At 37.7% G+C, this 19,581-nt stretch overlaps 1 protein-coding gene across 7 annotated transcripts in view; it reads left to right on the top strand.

Moving 5' to 3' along the window:
• SLAIN1 (SLAIN motif family member 1) overlaps window positions 1–19,581 on the top strand; it is a 222,630-nt gene that overhangs the window by 115,449 nt on the left and 87,600 nt on the right. For 2 of the 7 annotated variants that reach the window (XR_010115917.1, XR_010115916.1), the window contains exons 8-10: window positions 1,031–1,227; window positions 9,781–9,987; window positions 18,250–18,360. The exons of 2 other annotated variants lie outside the window; for them this stretch is intronic. The gene's annotated coding sequence lies outside the window, so the exon portion shown is untranslated. The remainder of the gene's footprint in view (window positions 1–1,030; window positions 1,228–9,780; window positions 9,988–18,249; window positions 18,361–19,581) is intronic. 3 more of the 7 variants (XR_010115920.1, XR_010115919.1, XR_010115918.1) reach the window with 2 other exon arrangements.

The raw sequence follows: 19,581 nt of genomic DNA, 5'->3' as shown, positions 1-19,581 counted from the left end.
TAGGAATTTTAAGGTTTTTTTTTTTTCCCTCGTAAGAGTGGTAAACGTAACTGTATGCAATCTCTTTTCCAATCTTTACTTAAAAATAGTACAACACAGTGATTGACATTTACCACATATGACAACTGACTATATGCCGAATACAGAGCAAGTGACATATATATCTTCTCTCTTTCTCAAGCCTTCTGTCCTCACTCAACATAATCAGCCTCAGTGGCCTTCTTTCTGTTGTTTGATGGTAACAAGTGTGTTTCCATCTCATAACCATTTATTTGCTAATGCCTTTACCTAAACCACTCTTCCCTCTCTTTCATATAACTGATGCTACTCATCACTTAGGTCTTAGCTCAATGTTACCTTCTCAACAAGACTCATGCAACCAATTTATCTATCACAACCTTCATAGCATTTACTACTATTTGAAATTATCTTGTTTGTTTATTGGTTACTTCTTTATTTTCTGTCTCTCCTCATAAGAATATACATTGAGAGGAGTAGGGACCTTTCCTGTCTTGTCTTCTGTCCTATGTTCAGCATGTAGAATAGTTTGTTATACATAGTGTAGTAGCTACTCTACTAGTAGGATAAATGAATGAATTATCTCATCTAATATTTACAAAAAATATATTTTTTCTCACTTAAAAATGGGGAAATGGGAGAACTCAGGAAAGTTAAGTAATTTCCTTGTCATTGCAGAGCCAATAAATGAAGGAATTTTGTGTCATTGGCTTTATCAAGTCTTCATAAGGTTCAGAATCTATATCTTCATTTTCATCCTCATCTTTGTCATACCTTCATGAGAATCACCTTGGAGTGTGACTGACAGATAGGCTTAACCCTAGGACATTTAGCCATTCATTTATTTATACCCTGACATGCTCTATAGAAATTTCACGGATACTATTCTTGGTCGAGTAAGTGGAAGAATAGAAACATCCCAAGAGTAGATCAGATTAAAAATGTTGTATGAAGCCAGGCAGGAGATCAGATTATACAAAATGCCCATCAGAATCTTTGTTGCATTTTCTAGGGGTGAGCTGCAATTTTGGCATTCCATTGTATAGAAGAGGAAGAACAATTACAACCATCACAGTATTCACAAGGCAAGAACTAACCAGAGATTCAAAAGCAGAATAATGTTGGGACCCCAGAGAAGTATTCTTGGCTTTTCTCAGAAGGAGGACACTGTGTGATGTGAGGAATAATATCCTCTACAGCATCTATATGGTAAATATCATCCAAATTTTCATGTTTTCCCTTATAATGTTATAGCACATATAAGCCAGAGTGGGTAAAACATAAACTTACAGGGACCCTGAAAATGATGTCATGGGAACCACCAAGAACAATTCTACAAGGACCCCAGTTTGGTTGTCTAGCTTGGTGCTGGGATGCCTTAGCCAAAGCCTATATTTCAAATCATTTTTTGAAGGCTCACATTTATATCAGGTCAAAAATATTTTCTTTAACCAGGCTGACCAGTAGTGATCAGCATTTGATGTAAAAAAGTACACACACACACACACACACACACAGAGAGAGAGAGAGAGAGAGAGAACCTGGAGCAACTACCTGGAGTGCAAAGACTCCAATAGTGGTTATATATGTCACCATAAGCGTTGACAGTGAAGCTCAGAATAAGCTAGTATACTTGGTATAGATCATATTTTAGATAGGACACATTTTTTTAAAATCATACTGTCTTCTACCACCTCGTGGCAGACTTGAGGCACTGAGCTGTCCCCTTGGCTTTCCATTTATGAATGGTGGCTTATTCCTGCCATAGTTTATAGAAAGTGAGACATTTAATTGTAACACTTCATCCAATCTCATGTAAGTAATGACTTAATTTTGTCTAAATTTATTGAATCACCTGGATGGCTTAAAGTATTAAATGGCCCTAATAATATTTCCACACACAAGCAAGTCATTTTCAACAGTGGATTGATTGTACAAGATGGAAAACCTTTGGCTTGTCAAGCATATGTACAGTTGCTGGAAAATAAGTCAATGAAACACTAATCACTTCATTTAGGAACTAATAACATCAGCCCCAAGGCTACAAGAGCCATTCCAATGGGGCTTCCTCTGTGAGGGGCACATGATCTCTCTGAACTGGTAGTAGAGTAGATTTCATCAGATAAGCTGTCAAATGCTTCATAGAACATGCCTTGGAGAATTAAGCCTCTACTGTTCATACAATTTTATCAGACACTAGCAAAGTAGATTTTCCAGTAAAACAGGAAATTGCCCTAAGGCTACGCTTTTGAACATTTATTCAAGATGTACTTTAAATGCTGTTTCAGCTGTCACTTCTTGCTATCGGCAGAAATGTTTTTGCTTTTGTTGCAGATGAACAGTTCTCTTTAATCACCAAAATCAACTAAAGTGTGGGGAAAACAAGAGCTGTAAAATTAGAGCGTTTGCAAGACAGGGTGAGGGTAGGTAGGTTTTGACACAAAAGCGCTTCGAGCTCATTTGGAACTATGTTTGGGACTTTGAATTGGCACAAAGAAACTTATGTTTCTTTTAATAACTTAATAAATATACTATATTATCACATATAAAGAGGCAGTATATAACACAGAGATTAAAAGCATATACTCTGAAGCCAGGCTACTTATTTTCAGATGCCAGTTTCAACAATTTAACTTTTGGGCTTTGGACAAATTACTTCACTGCTTTGTTCCTCCATCTCCTCATCTGTAAAACAGGAATAATTACGTAACCCATAGGGCTGTTGAGAAGAGTAGGTATAACACTTAGAAAGCATTATATAATTATATGTACATTATATATTATTGTTATTGTAGTACTCTATAAAATCAGTAAGGGATCACCTGAAAAATAGAATATAAACAGATTGATTCTATATAGTAAAGTATCAGAATTAATAACTTTTGGAAGGAATATCAATATAACACTTTAAGAACTAATATAAAATTTTCAATTTTGTTTAGGAAGCACAGAATGTGTATCTCAGAAATATGGAATGAATGAACATAATGGCAAATGAAACAGTCAATTTTCAATGAGTGAAATGCAGGACAATGACAACCTTCATATCTTCCACTAAGAAATAACTTCCTAGTAGATGGTACATACATATAAAATATCTTATTATGCAAATATCTTTATCATAACCAATAAATGAAAAAATACAGTTATTTCCCATTTTATTATTCGTGAATCCAAACCAGAGTCTCAGGAAATGACTAGCTGATCTCATGTGGTACTCATGTGGTCTTCTACTTTCTTCTAATCTGAGAATAGAAGAACCATTAATGTCTTTTGCCTCAAGTCATTTTTGAGGAGAATAAGTTCATTTCCTCAGTATAGGAAAAGAAAATGAAGTTGGCTCCTTGACATTTATCTTAAAAGGCAAACCTAATATTGAATTGTAGTCCAAATCTTTAAGTTTTTTCTTGCTGAAGAAGTAAGTTGCTTTAGTGCACTTCATTGACCCGTATGGATAACACTAGCAACACTGACTTCTAAATGCTTGGCTATTGGCATGAAGTAATTGATGTTACAAAGTTATAATAAGAGGAAATGTATAACAGACACACCAAAGAGGTACATTGTGTGAAGTGTCATTATCTCAAAAAAATGCTTTCCATTTTGTTATTTACACATAACTTCAAGGTAGCCATTAAAACAATTAATTGAAGGAGACTATTAATACAATTATAATTAAAAATTTGAATACTTTCTTATTTTACTAAGCTGTTATAGTTATTTTGGTACTTGTTACCAAGCCCTACAAAATTATACATTGAATAAAGAGTGAACCAATGAATAACTGATGTTTATTAAGCTTGAGCTTTGGGTCATTTTGGTCTCAGTGGCCCCATGAACTTCACCAATGCTTCTTATAAAATGAGAAATCAGGAATTGATTTTGATAATGCTACAATGTATAGGGGAAATTAAATGGACTAAAAATATACGACAGATGGTTAGATGTTTCCCAATCTCATTCCCTCTTCTTGGGCAGGTAGGAAGACTACATTTCCCAGCCCCTGTGGTAGCTAGGCTGGACCGTGTGACTGTATTATGGTCACTTGGTGATCACATGTGACACGTCTTCGCTCTGGGCCTTTTCATAAACCTCCCTCCATATCCTCCGTGTTCTCATTTCCTCTTCTTGTGCTGACTACGGAGACCATGTGTTAAGAATGTAAGAGTCGGCCAGGTGCGGTCGCTCACGCCTGTAATCCCAGCACTTTGGGAGGCTGAGGCAGGCGCATTACGAGGTCAGGAGTTGGAGACCAGCCTGACCAACATGGTGAAACCCTGTCTCTACTATAAAAAATACAAAAATTGGCTGGCTGTGGTGCTGCACCCCTGTAGTCCCAGCTACGTGGGAGGCTGAGGCAGAAGAATCACTTGAACCCAGGAGGTAGAGGTTGCAGTGAGCCGAGATCGTGCCACTGTACTCCAGCCTGGGAACCAGCCTGGGCGACAGAGTGAGAATCCATGAAAAAAAAAAAAACAATGTAAGAGTCCTAGAGTCATGGCTCTGAGGGGAGCTGCTCAAGAAAGCCTCTGGACTTGCATTGAGTTGTATATTAACTCACCAAGATCTCAAGGTCTGCTTGTGTATACTTGAGCATGTCTTAGCTTATCCTGAGCAATGTCTCAGAATAGCTTGATAGATATTCAAAGCAAATATCCTCATAGATGTAGCATACAGGATTGGGCTTTTCCAATCGCTGTGAAAAAATTTCACAAGGAGGTGAGACAATGGTTCTGGTGTGTGCCAAGACTTTTGTTTTTAAGGAAATAGTTTTCAAAAGAACCGAATTATAAACCATCAAGTAGACTAAAATGTAGTATTTATTTTAGAATTACAGAATATTTTATGGGCAGGACCTCAGAAGTTGTCTGGTCAGTGCATACTCCAATCTCACCCACATTCACCCTCCACTTACTCCTTCCATAATTTGGTTTGCTACGATAATTTCTACTTATGAAAATTTGGGAGATTTTTAAAAATTTATTCTCTTTCTCTTTGTATTTGCTTGAACAGAAACATGTATCGAAATTTTTTTAAAAACTAAAAAAGGCAATGAATGTTAACAAGAACCAAGATAAACACATGCCCCATGTAGCTTGGCCTAAGATCTAGAAATGGATGTATGTGTGCAGGTGCATTCTGCGGGTGGGGTGAGGTTTCTGGAGAAATTAAGCACTATATGGGGACTTGACAGATGAGAAGAAGTTTCAGTGGCCTGGATAGAAGACGAAACCAGCCACAACGTTTCCAGGGGTTAATGTACCTGGTGACTTTAAAGTTGAAGCCAATCAATACTCATTTACCACTTAAAAAATCATAGGGCCCTTAGGAATTATGCTTAATCTACTCTGCCTATACTTTTATAAATGGAGCAACAAAGCCTGGATGACAACACATCTGTTTATAGCATGGATTACTGAATATCGTAAACACACTGTTGAGATTTACTGCTCAAAAAAAAAGATTCCTTTTAAAATATTACTGCTCACTGACAATGCTCACTGATTAGGCTCTTGGTCACCCAATAGCTCTGATGGAGATTTGCAAGGATATTAATATTGTTTTCCTGCCTGCTAACACAACATTCATATTGCAGTCCACGGATCAAGGGATTATGAAATGGTAAGAAATACTATAGCCTTACGAAATATAAGAAATACATTTCTTATATGTTGCATTACATATATATATACACACACATATATATACATATACACACACACGCATATACATATATATATGAAACACATTTCTTAAATGCCATAGACAGTGATTCCTTTGATGGGTCTGGGAAAGGAAAATTGAAAACCTTCTGGAAAGTATTCACCATTCTAGATGTCACTACGAAAATTCATGATTCATTGGAGGAGGTCAAAATGTCAACATTAAAAGGAATTTGGAAGAGGTTTATTTCAACTCTCCTGGATGACTTTGAGGGGTTTGAGACTTCAGTGGAGGAAGTACCTGCAGATATTGTAGAAATAGCAAGAGAACTAGAATTAGAAGTGGAGCCTGAAGATGTGACTGAATTCCTGCAATCTCATGATAAAACTAATGGATAAGGAGTTGCTTCTTATGGGTGAAGAAAGAACATTGTTTCTTGAGAAGAAATCTACTCCTGGTGAAGATGCTGTGAACATTGCTGAAATGACAACGAAGGATTAGAAGATTACATAAGCTTAGTTGATAAAGCAGCAACAGGGTTTGAGAGAACTGACTCTAATTTGGAAGGAAGCCCTACGGTGGGTAAATGCTATCCACCAACATCTCATGCTACAGAGAAATCTTTCATGAAAGGAAGAGGCATTGGGTGTTATTCATTGTTGTGTTATCTTAAGAAACTGGTCAGGCATGGTGGCTCACGTCTGTAATCCCAGCACTTTGGGAGGCCGAGGCAGGTGGATCACGAGGTCAGGAGATCGAGACCATCCTGGCTAACATGGTGAAACCCCATCTCTACCAAAAATACAAAAAGTTAGCCAGGCGTGGTGGTGGGCGCCTATAGTCCCAGCTACTCGGGAGGCTGAGGCGGGAGAATGGCGTGAACCTGAGAGGCAGAGTTTGCAGTGAGCTGAGATAGCGCCACTGCACTCCAGCCTGGGTGACAGAGCGGGATTCCATCTCAAAAAAAAAAAAAAAAAATTGCCACAGTCACCCCAACCTTCAGCAACCACCACCCTGATCAATCAGCAGCCATCAGCATTGAGACAAGACCCTCCAGCACCAAAAAGATTATGAGTCACTGAAGGCCTGGATGACCATTGGCAATTTTTAGCAATAAAGTATTTTAAAATGAAGGTATGTACATTGTGTTTCAGATATAATACTGTTGCACAATTAATAGACTACAGTATAGTGTAAACATAACTTTCATATGTACCAGGAAACCAAAATATTCAAGTGACTCACTTTATTGCAATACTTGCCTTATTGTGGTGATCTAGAACAAAACCCACCATATCTCTGAGGTAAGCCTGTATATGGATATGTACATGTATATACACATCTACATAGGCAGCAAGATGCTGAAAAAGACAAGTGAAACTGATTTTGACTTCTAGCCTCCAGAACTGCAAGACAAAAAGAGTTTTGCTGTTTTAAGCCACCAAGTTCATGTGTATTAATTTGTTACAGCAGACACGGGAAACTACTGAGGAGTTGAATCTTGTGGAAGTGGTGTGGTTCTGGGTTAGGAAATGCCATTCAGGTTTGGAATTGAGTGTAGAAGTTCAGCTCAGTTTCATTGAAATCAGAGGTTAGGGCTCTGAGGCAAAGGTATAAACGGACTGTCCACTTGCTTGTTCAGGTTCCCTGGGACAACACAAAAGCAGGAGTACAGAGATATATTTTGGGCTTGGGCACCAAAGTCTTGAATTCAATGTGGAATTAGTGTCAGAAGGTTCAGTGGAAGACAAGGGATGTGGAGTAAAAGAGGCTGGAACCAAGTTTCAGTAATGTCAAAGAAGAGGGATAGTTACGTGAGGTGGAAGGAATACCTTCTACTGCGTGGGGAGTGGAAATGCCTCTTGGACACACAGATCATGCAGAATGGGGCACCAGGAGAAAAATCAGTCTCATGGTCAGGGGCTGCAGGAAAAGTGAAGTTGCAGGCAGTAAGCCAGATTTCAGTTCAGAGAAGAAGGTGGAGAGTGGATGTCTTACCTGATGTACATTTCAGTTCATTTGCTTATTAGTTTTCTCATAGATAGATGTTTTCAGAGTTAGATTTTATATTTCTCCTCAAATCACCTACTTGATATCTCCACTTTAAAACACCTTTATTATGTCTTTTTCTGTCAAGTGTGATCGTTTAAAATATCCTTTAAAAATAGTGTTAAATGGAGTAGAAACTTAAGGCAGAAGAAGCTGTTGCATAACCACATTGCCAGCAACATATAATGCCATTTCCTTTTTTCCCCATCTTCTTATTTGTATAAATGTAAGGGGTGCAAGTTTAGCTCTGTTACATGGATACATTGCATAGCAGTGAAGTCTGGGCTTTTAGTGCAACTGTCATACAAAAAATATACATTGTACCCATTAAGTACTGTCTGATTTCTTACTCCCCTCCCATCCTCCCACTCTTCCAAGTATCCAATGTCTATTATTTCACACTCTATGTCCATGTGTACACATCATTTAGCTCTCACTTGTAAATGAGAACCTGCAGTATGATGTCACTTTCTCACTCGTTTGTTTTATTAGGGCCATAGGAACAAGTTGGGGATTATTTTGCATGAACAGCTGGCTATTGCTAGACATGAACAAAGTAATTGGAAGTGATTTCTCTTTAAGCAATGCACCACTGGACCTGTATACTTTATATGAAAATGTTGACTTTTATTCAACTACTAAACTTTTTATAGACGTTACAAACATGTCTGTTGACAAAGCTCAGTCTTTGATATGCAAAGAATATGACTTTGTTATGAAGCTTATAAAAGCTTATTCCTCAGAGTTTATCTGAATGACTTTCATCTTCAGTGGTCTGTGGAATATTACCCAGTCTTCACACTGCACCTGTCTGGTAAGAAGACAACATATTATCTCCATTTTAGAGAATGAAAAAGAAGAATTGGGTGAGTCTAAGTGACTTACCTACATTAATTACATCCTGAAAAGAGATCATAGCCCTCATTTTTGATTTGTAACCTTGAGAATGTGTTTTGATGTAAAGCTTTCTGACGATTTTCAATTCAAAATCAATAACATTTCACACTGTATATAAAATATGGTAAGTCGATTCTGCTACACTTTGAAAATGTGAATTGGCTTTAACACGATTAATATATAAAGGAAGAATTTGAACATGATATGAAGTTCATGTTCATAAATGTACAATTTCATCCTCAGAAGCACTAGGTAAACACAGAAAACTACAGCCCTTGCAGCTTGCCCTTACAGCAAAGGAATACACAAACCCCACCACATGCACCTCAAATGTCTCCCAGTTAACTAAAGTCTTTGGGTGTATTATGATCCACTGCCCTCACTCCCCTTCACATCTACTGTTAACAACATTTTTGTTTTTCTGATTTCGGAAAATCCTCTTTCAACACTTTACAATGACTCACAAGCTACAACCCTTCCAGACACCCACTTCTGCAAGCAAACTTCGGATTTTGTTCAAGTAAAGTGCAATAGTTACTGCAGTATTTGTGTATTTCTTAACCACTTAATGTATGCTACTCTTTTTTCCAGGTTCTTGTCTTGTTTTTATGTGTCACTGACATGTGTGGCACCTAATCCCATATTTTCTCAGATGCCCTGTGGTTTATATTACAAGATATTGCATAGGGCAGTGATTTTTAGGAATGTGTATACCACATTATGGAAAACTGTATGTGTAATATAGATCATCACACTCTTAAACTCCACAATGATCCAGCACTTGTTATGTTTCAGACACTATTCTGTACATGGCGGGGGATACAAAGATGAACAGTTCTGGTCCCTGCCTTCTAGCATCATAGTTTGCCAGAGATTGTCACACACATAAATATCTCTAATGATAAATTATAATGTGCTCATAAATGAAGAGTTACAACGGTAAGGTGGGGGAGAGAATAATTCTACCCCAGAGGATCTAGGAGAGTTTCCTGGAAGACATAGGGTTTGACCAGCACACTGAGGAATGAGAGGTGCCTTTAGTAGGTATGACGGAATGAGATAGAAAGAAGGGTATTCTGATGCATCTTAAATGGCACTTTATTGTAGCTACTTTTGTTTTCTGTTTCTCTCCCTCTTCCCACCCTCTGACAGGCCCCAGTGTGTGTTGTTCCCCTCTATATGTCCATGTGTTCTCATCATGAAGTGGCACTTTAAAGATGCTTCCATTAATTGACAATTCTGAGTCCATGATGGTAGAACTTTTGAGAAACAAACTGACTGCCAAGGAAAAATCTCCATGCACCACAAACAGTTTTGGCTTTTTTTTTGAAGAGATTGACAATCAGGAGTTTGAATCAGGTAAACCTAATTTTTGGTATTCATCCATTTTTCCTGAGAACAACACTTTTCTCATTCTTGCTGTCACTCTTCTCTAATCTCTAAATAATTTTCCTTTTCAGTGGTTTGTTTCCACCTGAACATTATTTGATAATATAGCTGTCACCTAAAAAGAATGTGGGCTCTTCCAGAGAGGCTTAAAACTGCAGAGGCATTTTTAGGGAGGAGTGTGGAAGGATGCAGAAGAATAGGAAAACACATTCATTGAGCACCTACCATATGCCAGGCACTGTGAAAGTCAGTTTTATACATGTGATTTATTTGATGTCATAATAACCCCATGCGTTTATGTAATTAATCACACCCATTGCAGAAGGGATGGAGACACTTGCTGAACCTATAGTAGTAGTTCTTAACCTTGACTGTTCCATTAGAATCAAACGGTGGGAAGAGCTTTTAAAAATCCCTTTACCTAGACCATACTCAGCACAGTGGAATTAGAAACCAGGGTGGTGTGACCCAAGCTTTGATATTTTTTTCCCATAATCCTCTGGTGGTGCCAAAGTTCAGCCCAAGTTGAGAACTACTGACCAAGAAAGTCTCTTATCCCTGCTATAGTGGCCTCGCACAGGGAAGTTTGAGAGCAAACTCATTAGTTTGATTTAAATGGCAACTTTGTGTAGATGCTACCATTAGCATGATAATAGAAGGGAAAAAGAACTCACAACATTTTTTTAAAAAACTATTTTAAATTAGAAATTTGCTTATGTAGAATCTATGGGATTTGGGAGCTGGTTGGTTTTGGGAGGCAATTGTTCAGTTCTGCTTATCTAGGCTGGAGCAAACTTGGAAGGAAAAATCAGATATATGACGGAAGTTTCTGGGTCAGTCCAGACAGGGTATTTATTACCATGGAGACACCGAAAACAAAGAATAGTACAGACGGCAGGTGTAAATGATGCCCTCAGTTGAATCAAGGTGTCTTGAAGCCAGGTCTTGAATTAACAGATATAACACAGTCCTTGGGATCCAGAAGTGAAAAAGGAAATTTTAAAATGAGAAGCGCCAAAATGCTTCAAGACAATGGGGTGAGCTAAGCACAGTGACTGGTGGTCACTCTTGGCAGGTGCCATTTCGGGAGAGGTTGGCTCTTACGGGCATCAGACTCCAGATGTCAGTAGACAGGGAGGAATACAAAATAATGACATGACAATAAATTCCTTAGGTGATAGTATTGTAATGCCCTTTATTACAAATAAGGAAGACTGAAAGAAGAATAGACTCTTGGTTGTTGGGGAGTGTGTATGTGTCAGTTTAGGGCAAGGCTCAGGTTGGGGATGATATGAGAGGGTCTAGGCAGAAAGAGAAATGGTAAGTTTGCTTTTGGTACATATTTAGTTTGAAATGCTAGTACTTTATTCCATGGAGGTGTCTGGAAGCCAGGGAAAGATATAAAGTTGTTCTGAGTTTCAGTAGGTCACTGAAATGTGCTGTCAGATACACATTCATCCAGGTCCTTGGTTGATCAGTGTTCCCCAAAACTCTGGGCTCCTGATTCAGCCTCCAGTGGACTATATTTGTTGGCTCTTTCTGTTTCTGTAAGTCCTGATTAAAATCTCCAAGTACTCCCTGCGTGTGTAGGCCAGAATTATTTGGAATGGCTTCATCAGTTTTCTAGAGAAAACTGTACGAGTATATAGTTCTTTCAATAATTTACTCAGAAGTGTCTAGGAGTTTGGAGAAAGCAGCCTGGAAGACCATGCAGTTTTTGCCTTCTCTTGGTTTTCCTGCTCTTCAGTGGTCATGCTGGTTCTTCTGTGTTTGTTTTTCTCCCAATCTATACTTTTACTGCTTTTTACCCAGGAGACTGATCCCTGAAAACTGCTCCCTTTCTAGATTCTGATTGGGTTCAGCCAATGAGAAACCCTGGCAGGAGATCAAAGGACAGACGGAGAGATTATCAGGGTATTTCATCTCCACCTCCTCCCCTCTTTGGTACCACATCTTTGGCAGTTGCTGAAATACAGCCCTTGCCTGTCAGACCCTTCTTTGTGGCTCCAGTTTTCATTGTATCTTGATAACACTATTTCCTCCCTTTTCTTCTTTAACCAAATACATAGTAATGACTTCCTTCTGTTGCTTGTCAGTGCCTCAACATACCTTGTTGGTTCCTTTAACCTTTCCCCCCACTCTGTAATTGTTCCCTTTATTAAAGTCTCTTCGTTTGAATAATTTTGGAGGAGGTGTGGTGACTTCTGTTTCTTCTTGGGATCCTGATTTATGAGTTCTGAAGAGCGACACAGGTCCCAGTACATCCTTAGCTCCAAGTGAGATCCTATAGCCTAGAGGAGACCAGGATTTCAAAGCAAGGCCACCCCTTGCCACTAGGGGTTCCACAATTTGATAATTTAAGTCATTTAGCATACCAGGATCTCCTATTATATTTCCTACTTGTAGACTAAAAGGATCCCTAAATATTCTTTGTGTTCCAAGATAAATGTTAATTATACCACTCATGATTATAACAAGATGAGGTTTAGTAGATAAAACAGCCACTCTACAGTTATCAGAAAGGATAGTTAAGGATCTGAAAGATCTTTTCAGTGACATACTGTTTAGTGACTTGAACAGGAACAAATTATTAATATATTTTACTTTTAATGATATGCTAACACTTTGTTTGAACTAAAGTTTCAGGTTTTCAACTAAGCATAGGTGTACTCAACCTTTTTTTTCATAATAGTTATTGGAAACAAGGTTTTTCATCTTATTTGATGTGACAAAATGATACTCTTCCACCCCCACATAATTACAATGAAGGAGCCTCATTGATGAATGTGCTATTTCCTTCATTTGCAGGTGGGTACTTACGTTGGGCTTATCTAACTCAATGAGTAATCATAATTACATAATTACAATGAGAATCATAATTATTGCACACACAAGAACTGGGACTTTATTTTCCTGCTATTAAAATGTATTGTTTCATATTTAGAGTTGTGAGGAGGACTTTTAAAAGTATTAAAGAAATATACAAAAATGACTAAAATAAGTAGGAGAACTTTCTGGGGCCCTTAAAAATAGGATAGTGTTAAATAAAAATAAAAGATTGAAGGATCAATTAATAAGTACTTTATGGAGTGATGGGTACTGCTTATTCATCCCCACTGGGGAAATAACATAAGGTTAAAAACCCTTGTTCTTTCACCTCCTCTCTGATCCCTTGGCTGGAATTTCTCATATCTGAGGTGTCTTTTTTACCTTTGTCTCAACAATTCTTCTGGGCCAGGCTTAACTACATGGCGTGACAAAACTCATCTTGAAGGATAAACATGACAGATTATTCAACTAAGACATCAATCAATAGTGGCTGAGCAAAGAAGCTACATCCAGCAACCTGGCCACAGGATAGGTGCTGGAATAGCTCATTAGAGCCAGAGGGTTCAGTGCTGAGGGTAGGAAGTTCTTTTTACAACTAGTTATGCCTAATGTCCTATGTTTGCTCTGTCTCTGTCATTCCGTAGTAAATTTCTGGAGGCCAGGAATTACGTCTTCATTTTAATTCCCCACAGCATCTCATAGGGAGCTTGGCGCCTATATTATTCATCATTGACTTATAGTCAAGTCAAGGTTAACCTACAAGCACTAATGCTGACAGAAATGAATGAAATCCTTTCTTATTTTTTTGAGCATAACTCATCTTCCATTTCATGTGGTTGAAGAAGAGAGTATTTGCTTTGAGATGAGGTTTAAATTAGATTATTCAATAGGATTCATTCTGGTTCTAGGATTCCAGAATTAAGTGCCAATTAATGAAGCCTCATAATGCTGATTGGCAAAAGAATTGATTACTGTGACTTAAGGTATATGCTAAGGAGTAGACCTTATGTTGGATAGTGCCTCATGGTATGAACAGGCATTCTTTTCTCAAATGTCTCCTGAGTCATTTACATGTGTTTTGGGTGAGACTGGTCTTTTTAATGGGCACAAGAGGCAAAAAGTAAAGTCTTCCTTCCCAGTATTCATGTAATTGTTACTGATCTTCAGGGCTCATAGCAATAAGCAGGCTGTGGAGTTGATGAGGAGGCTGGTTGAAAAGCCCTATTAGAGGTGAACAGGGTCCTCTCCCTTGTACTCATTTGTACCGCTGGTAGAGTTAATGTTTTGAGTCTGAAGGACACTATGACTGTTATCAGTTTTATTGGACAAGTGAATATAAAGGTAATTAAAGAGACCATGCCTAATAACCCAACTCTTACAATTTAAAAGTAAGAAAGAGGCCTGATAGGGTACCAGGGATATACCTATCATCCTAATTAAGTGCTAACAAGACAGTTGTCCTCACTTTGGTAACTTCAGTGTATTCCCTGTGTTAACTATCTCCAACCAGTGGACTCATCTACAATTCTTAATTCTGCTCCATGGTTACCCTTCTTCATTCTCCACACGAGCAATGTTTCTATAGGCTTCAGTGTTTAGCAGGTGGTGTCCCCAATGCACTCACCCCAAATTGCCCGTCCGGTTTATTCATTCATCCACCTTTTCACACCTTCCCCCTGCAGTTCGGATTTGGCCAAATTGCCACACAATTTGCACTTACCATCTCCTCCAGCGTTTCTACTTTATTAAGCAAGCACATCTCATAAATGAAAACAAGAGGAGATGTGTGGCAAGCCTATTCTCTTATTTTACTAAAAATTTTAAAAATCACCTACCCAACATGTAGTGCTTCAGGAATGTGAGTAGAGATAAATCCAATGAATCAGTAGAGATAAATCCAATATTTAAATGAACATGCATAATCAAGTGGCAATTTTCTAAATCAGAGAAGCCTCTGGCTCTAGCTGTATTTAAAGACACCTCAATATTTTGATTAAATGTGCCAAAAGGCAGAAAGTGTTTTTAGAAATGTATAACAATGGTTTATGATGTACAAGGCAAAGAACAACTCTTGTATAATTACCTAAAACCTCCCAATTTTATTGAGAATTTGTTTAGCAGCTCTTTTTAGCCTTGTTAACTGTAAGTTTGAGTTCTGAGAATGAATGGCATTGACATTTTCTGTGAGTTGGATTAAGAAAGTGAAATCCGGAGAGCCTGATTGATCTATCAATATTTGCTGAATGTTAATTCTAAGAAAAAATGGACTAGCCATTTCTGTATGTAGCCAACAGGCCCAGGTATAGTTACATTAACATGACACTAACCTGAATAGAGAATTTGGTGGTGACTTTATGACACTTTACTCCTGATCATAATTTACAAATAATAATTTTCTTTAGGCATAATAAACTTTTACTGTGCACAGCAATGTAAAAGGAGACTATTTGAAACACAGGAAATGATTATTCTGTATTCAAATACATCTCACTGAAACTACTGTATCTTTTCTTTGTTCACACATTTTTCCCTTGACATTATTTCTTAATTTCTTCTTTATAAGGCCTTTTACCAAAGTAGTTTGTTTCTGTAAGTTTCTAACTTTCAGTATGTATATAAAGAATTACATTTTTAAATCCTTTATAATATTTTACTTGAATTTTAAGAGATAACTTCTGGTCAAGTCCAATATATTTCTTCAAAACTCAGTCTTTATCAAAGAAGAGAGATATTTGATTCTGTGTGATAATTGCTTATGGATACAAAATAATCAGTCAAGATCAGCTTGGCTGGGCACAGTGGCTCATGCTTGTAATCCCAGCACTTTGGGAGGCCGAGGCGAGTGGATCACCTGAGGTCAGGAGTTTGAGACCAGCCTGGCCAACATGGTGAAACCCTGTATCCACTAAAAATACAAAAATTAGCCGAGCATGATGGCGCATGCCTGTAATCCCAGCTACTCGGCAGGCTGAGGCAGGAGAATCTCTGGAACCCTGGAGGCGGAGGTTGCAGTGAGCCAAGATCGCACCATTGCACTCCACTCCAGCCTGGGCAACAAGAGCGGGACTCTGTATATAAAAAAAAAAGATCAACTAGATACTTGATGAATGGCAGGGTTAGAATCATAGAAGCTAGCTGGCCCTGAATTGTTGATCAGTTAAAAATGATCATAGGGTTTTTAGAATAAAGAAATGACATCATAGAAGTAGTCTTTTTATACAATGTGTTAGGTAGTGTAGAGAAAAGACCTTTTTTAATACACAGAATTAATTCAGCATGCAGAAAAGGCAAACCAATGGCATTTCCCTGATACAGTTGGAATAGACAATTCAGGATTCTCATCAGAGCTATCAGTGACTGAAAATAGGCAGCAAAATTGGCAAAATCCATTTGTGTGTGTGTGTGTGTGTATGTGTGTTGAAAACACTCAGTAAAACAGGAATGTATCTCTATTTCTTTACAATGATAAAACATACACTTTAGACCAAAAGCCAGCATCTTACTTAATGGGGAAACATTAGAGGCTTTCCCATTAAGGTTGGGAATAGAATAAGATTGCCCATTATTTTCACTATTATTTCACATTGTGTTGATAGTATCAGCCAAGAAAATTAGAAAAATGAAAGTAATTAGAAGTGAAAGAAAGAGACAAAACCACTTATATTTGTTGGTGACATGGCATGGAGGAAAAACTACTACAGAAGATATTAGCAATCATAAATAAAAACAAAATCCATGTTCAACATTCTCAAGAGCCAGTTGAATAGACTCTCACTGGCCAAAAATGGGACAGTTTAAATATCAGTAAGAATAATGAGCATAACTGACTGAAACCCATGAAATGTGTTTAAATCCATGAGTTCACAATAATGCTAAAATTTAATATTCCTAACTGGTCACCACTTACATTTAAAATTTAAATTCCTAATTGGTCACCATCTAGTATTAAAGGATACTAGAGAACCAATTAATTACTGGCAAACTGGCAAATAAAGGGAAATAATCAGGCATTTATTCTGCCTTTCTCATGTGAATTGTAACCAAATAGTATGTAAGAGGAAGTTCCTCTTTATGGAAGAATTCCAACTAATACATAAAGAAGGAATGATAATTAGAAGATCCTTATTTTGTAAGCACTAAGGAAATAACAGATCTAGGCATTGGTCATCAATAGCTGCTAACAAAACAAAAATAAGACAATCAGAAATTATGAACCTCCTGGTGGAAGAATACAATAGCATCCATGAAGCAGTTTTGCCATTAAAAATTTTTAGCATGAAGCTACTTAATCTTTAAAGCATCTACTTATTTGTAATTATTGAAGAAGATAGAGACGTATTTAAACTACACCATGGGGATGCATTCAGTAAAATCCAAACTTTGAGAAACTATGTGGTAAACATTGTTTTTCAACTTAAGTTGCAAAGAAATAAAAATGGACAAAGAATGACCCTGTGGATTAGATGAGATATGCGTGATATATATGAACCAATCACAATGGATGAACTACATTTGGGTCCTGTTTAAAGAAGAAAATACCTTTGTGGTGATCCCGGCAAGACCTCACTGTTCCCACCACTGAGTAAAGGTGACAATGGTACCTGGTTCTAGTATTAGAGTTCAGACCTCACCTTGCTCGCTACTGCCTGTCCAGAAACAGCCTCTGTACATTGCAGTGTCTGCACCCTCACGGTGCACTTTCCTAAGTCTCCATCTTGAGAGGGTTGGCAAAGCCCAAGTCACGTTCCTCGACCTCAGCTATAGGAAGGCCAGGAAAGTGAATATGTGGCTGCTCCCATGGGGAGAAAGTCCTCCTAGTGTGGGAAGTTCCCCAACATAGGAAGGTATTCAAAACACTGGATAACTACAAAATGTCACAAATGTCTATTCCAGAAGTTTTTATTTTAAGAAAAGTTAATTAGAAATGTATGATCACTAACAACACCATGGCTTCTAGACTGATGTTAGTTTGATGAAAGCTGGATTTCTGTCAGTCATACAGAACTGTGGTTAAATTCAGCCATAACTGAAATAGGGTGGGATTAGTGAATGAAATACAAATCCTACTTTATGTGCTATTTCTTTAAATCTTTATGCATACTGAAATATTTTAAAACATGGTAAATAGATGTTATGACTTTCTACTTAAATGTTTCAATAAAGTAATTTTAAATATTTTAAAGTCTATATTAAATTCATTTTTATTTTAGTCAAAATAAAACATACTAATTGTATTAGTACTAAAAGACAGTGCAAAGGAGCTTTATGCTCTCCACCTACTGCTGTGCTCACCTTTTAGCAATGTATTCTGCTATTTGTATCCATTTTCAAAATAATGTGCATGTACTGATTTGATTCTTCTGTTTTATTTTATTTTTTACTTGCTTTTTTTTTTTTTGTTAGAGACAAGGTCTCATTCCACCACCCAGACAGGAGTGCAGTGGTGGGATCACAGTTCACTGTAACCTCAATCTCCTGGCCTCAAATAAGCCACCCAAGTAGCTGACACTATAGGTTTGTATCACAATATTCAGCTAATCTGTTTTGTTGTTGTTGTTTGTAGAGACAGAGTCTCCGTATGTTGTCCAGGCTAGTTTTGAACTCCTGACCTCAAGTGATCCTCCTGCCTTGACCTCCCAAAGTGTTGGGATATAGGCATGAGCCATAACACGCAGCCCACTATTTAATTTTAGACTTAATTGATCAACTGACTTCAATTATGATGAATTAGGATTTTAATCTCCCAGTTTCTGTTTCCTAATCCTCTTTTACTTCTCAAAATATAGTTATATTACAATCTTAGGTTAACTTTTTACCTAGTAGTTTTTTTTTAAAATGATCATGTTCATTTTTAAGCCAGTAATATATATAAATTATATTTCCTTCATTTTATGTCTTTTCAACTATTACTGTAGCCTAAGTTTGCTTTTTAAATTTGTTTTCTTAATTTTCGAATCTAAGCCTAAGTCTTCTATACTCCGATAACTCTGTGCAATGCCTCTCAATTCAATTTTGCACATAGTCAAAACTATCAAAGACTCACTTTGCTTCTCTTCTGAATAAATTATTCCTGAAGATTCTGAAGCAATCTGGACTGGTTTCTTTCCAGGCCTGCTGCCAAGTGCTCATAATTGTTAATACTGAATATATCAAAAAGGAACTGAGAGACTTTCATGCCAAGTTTTATATGAAGTACTCGACATATATAACTTCGCTGAGTCCTTCCACGTTTCATTCATTCAGTAAATATTTATTAACATTTACTAAGTGCCACATGCTGAGTTAGTGGATGGGCATATACTATTGAGTAAACCGATGTGGTTCATGGCCACATGGAACTTACAGTCTCGGAGAAAAAGCAGGTGGAAATCACACCCTGAGATACGCGGAGGGTGCAGTGAGCACATGTAAGGTTTGGGAAAATCTCTGAGAAACTGACACTTGAGTTGGCACCTGATGGATTTGTTGAAATCATTTAGGCACAGCGGGTGATGAGAAAAAGGGAAGTGGGAGAGGATGTTCCAGTGAGAGGATGACGGCGCATGCTCAGATCCACTGGCTGGGTAGAGTTCCACGTTTGCAGCCCTGGAGGTTTTAGGTACAGAAGCATATGATGTGCCCGGAGTGAAGGGGAGATCAGTCAGGGGCCCAGGTGCTATGCTGCAGATTTCATTTAATATCTACTTCTGGCTCCTGCAATTTGACAATCTCTTTAGGTTTATTACACATTGGTTT

The sequence above is a fragment of the Symphalangus syndactylus genome, chromosome 15 (genome assembly GCF_028878055.3).
Source record: "Symphalangus syndactylus isolate Jambi chromosome 15, NHGRI_mSymSyn1-v2.1_pri, whole genome shotgun sequence".
NCBI lineage: Eukaryota > Metazoa > Chordata > Mammalia > Primates > Hylobatidae > Symphalangus > Symphalangus syndactylus.
Note: the sequence above shows the minus strand (reverse complement) of the source record. Positions and strands in the feature narration are given on the sequence as shown.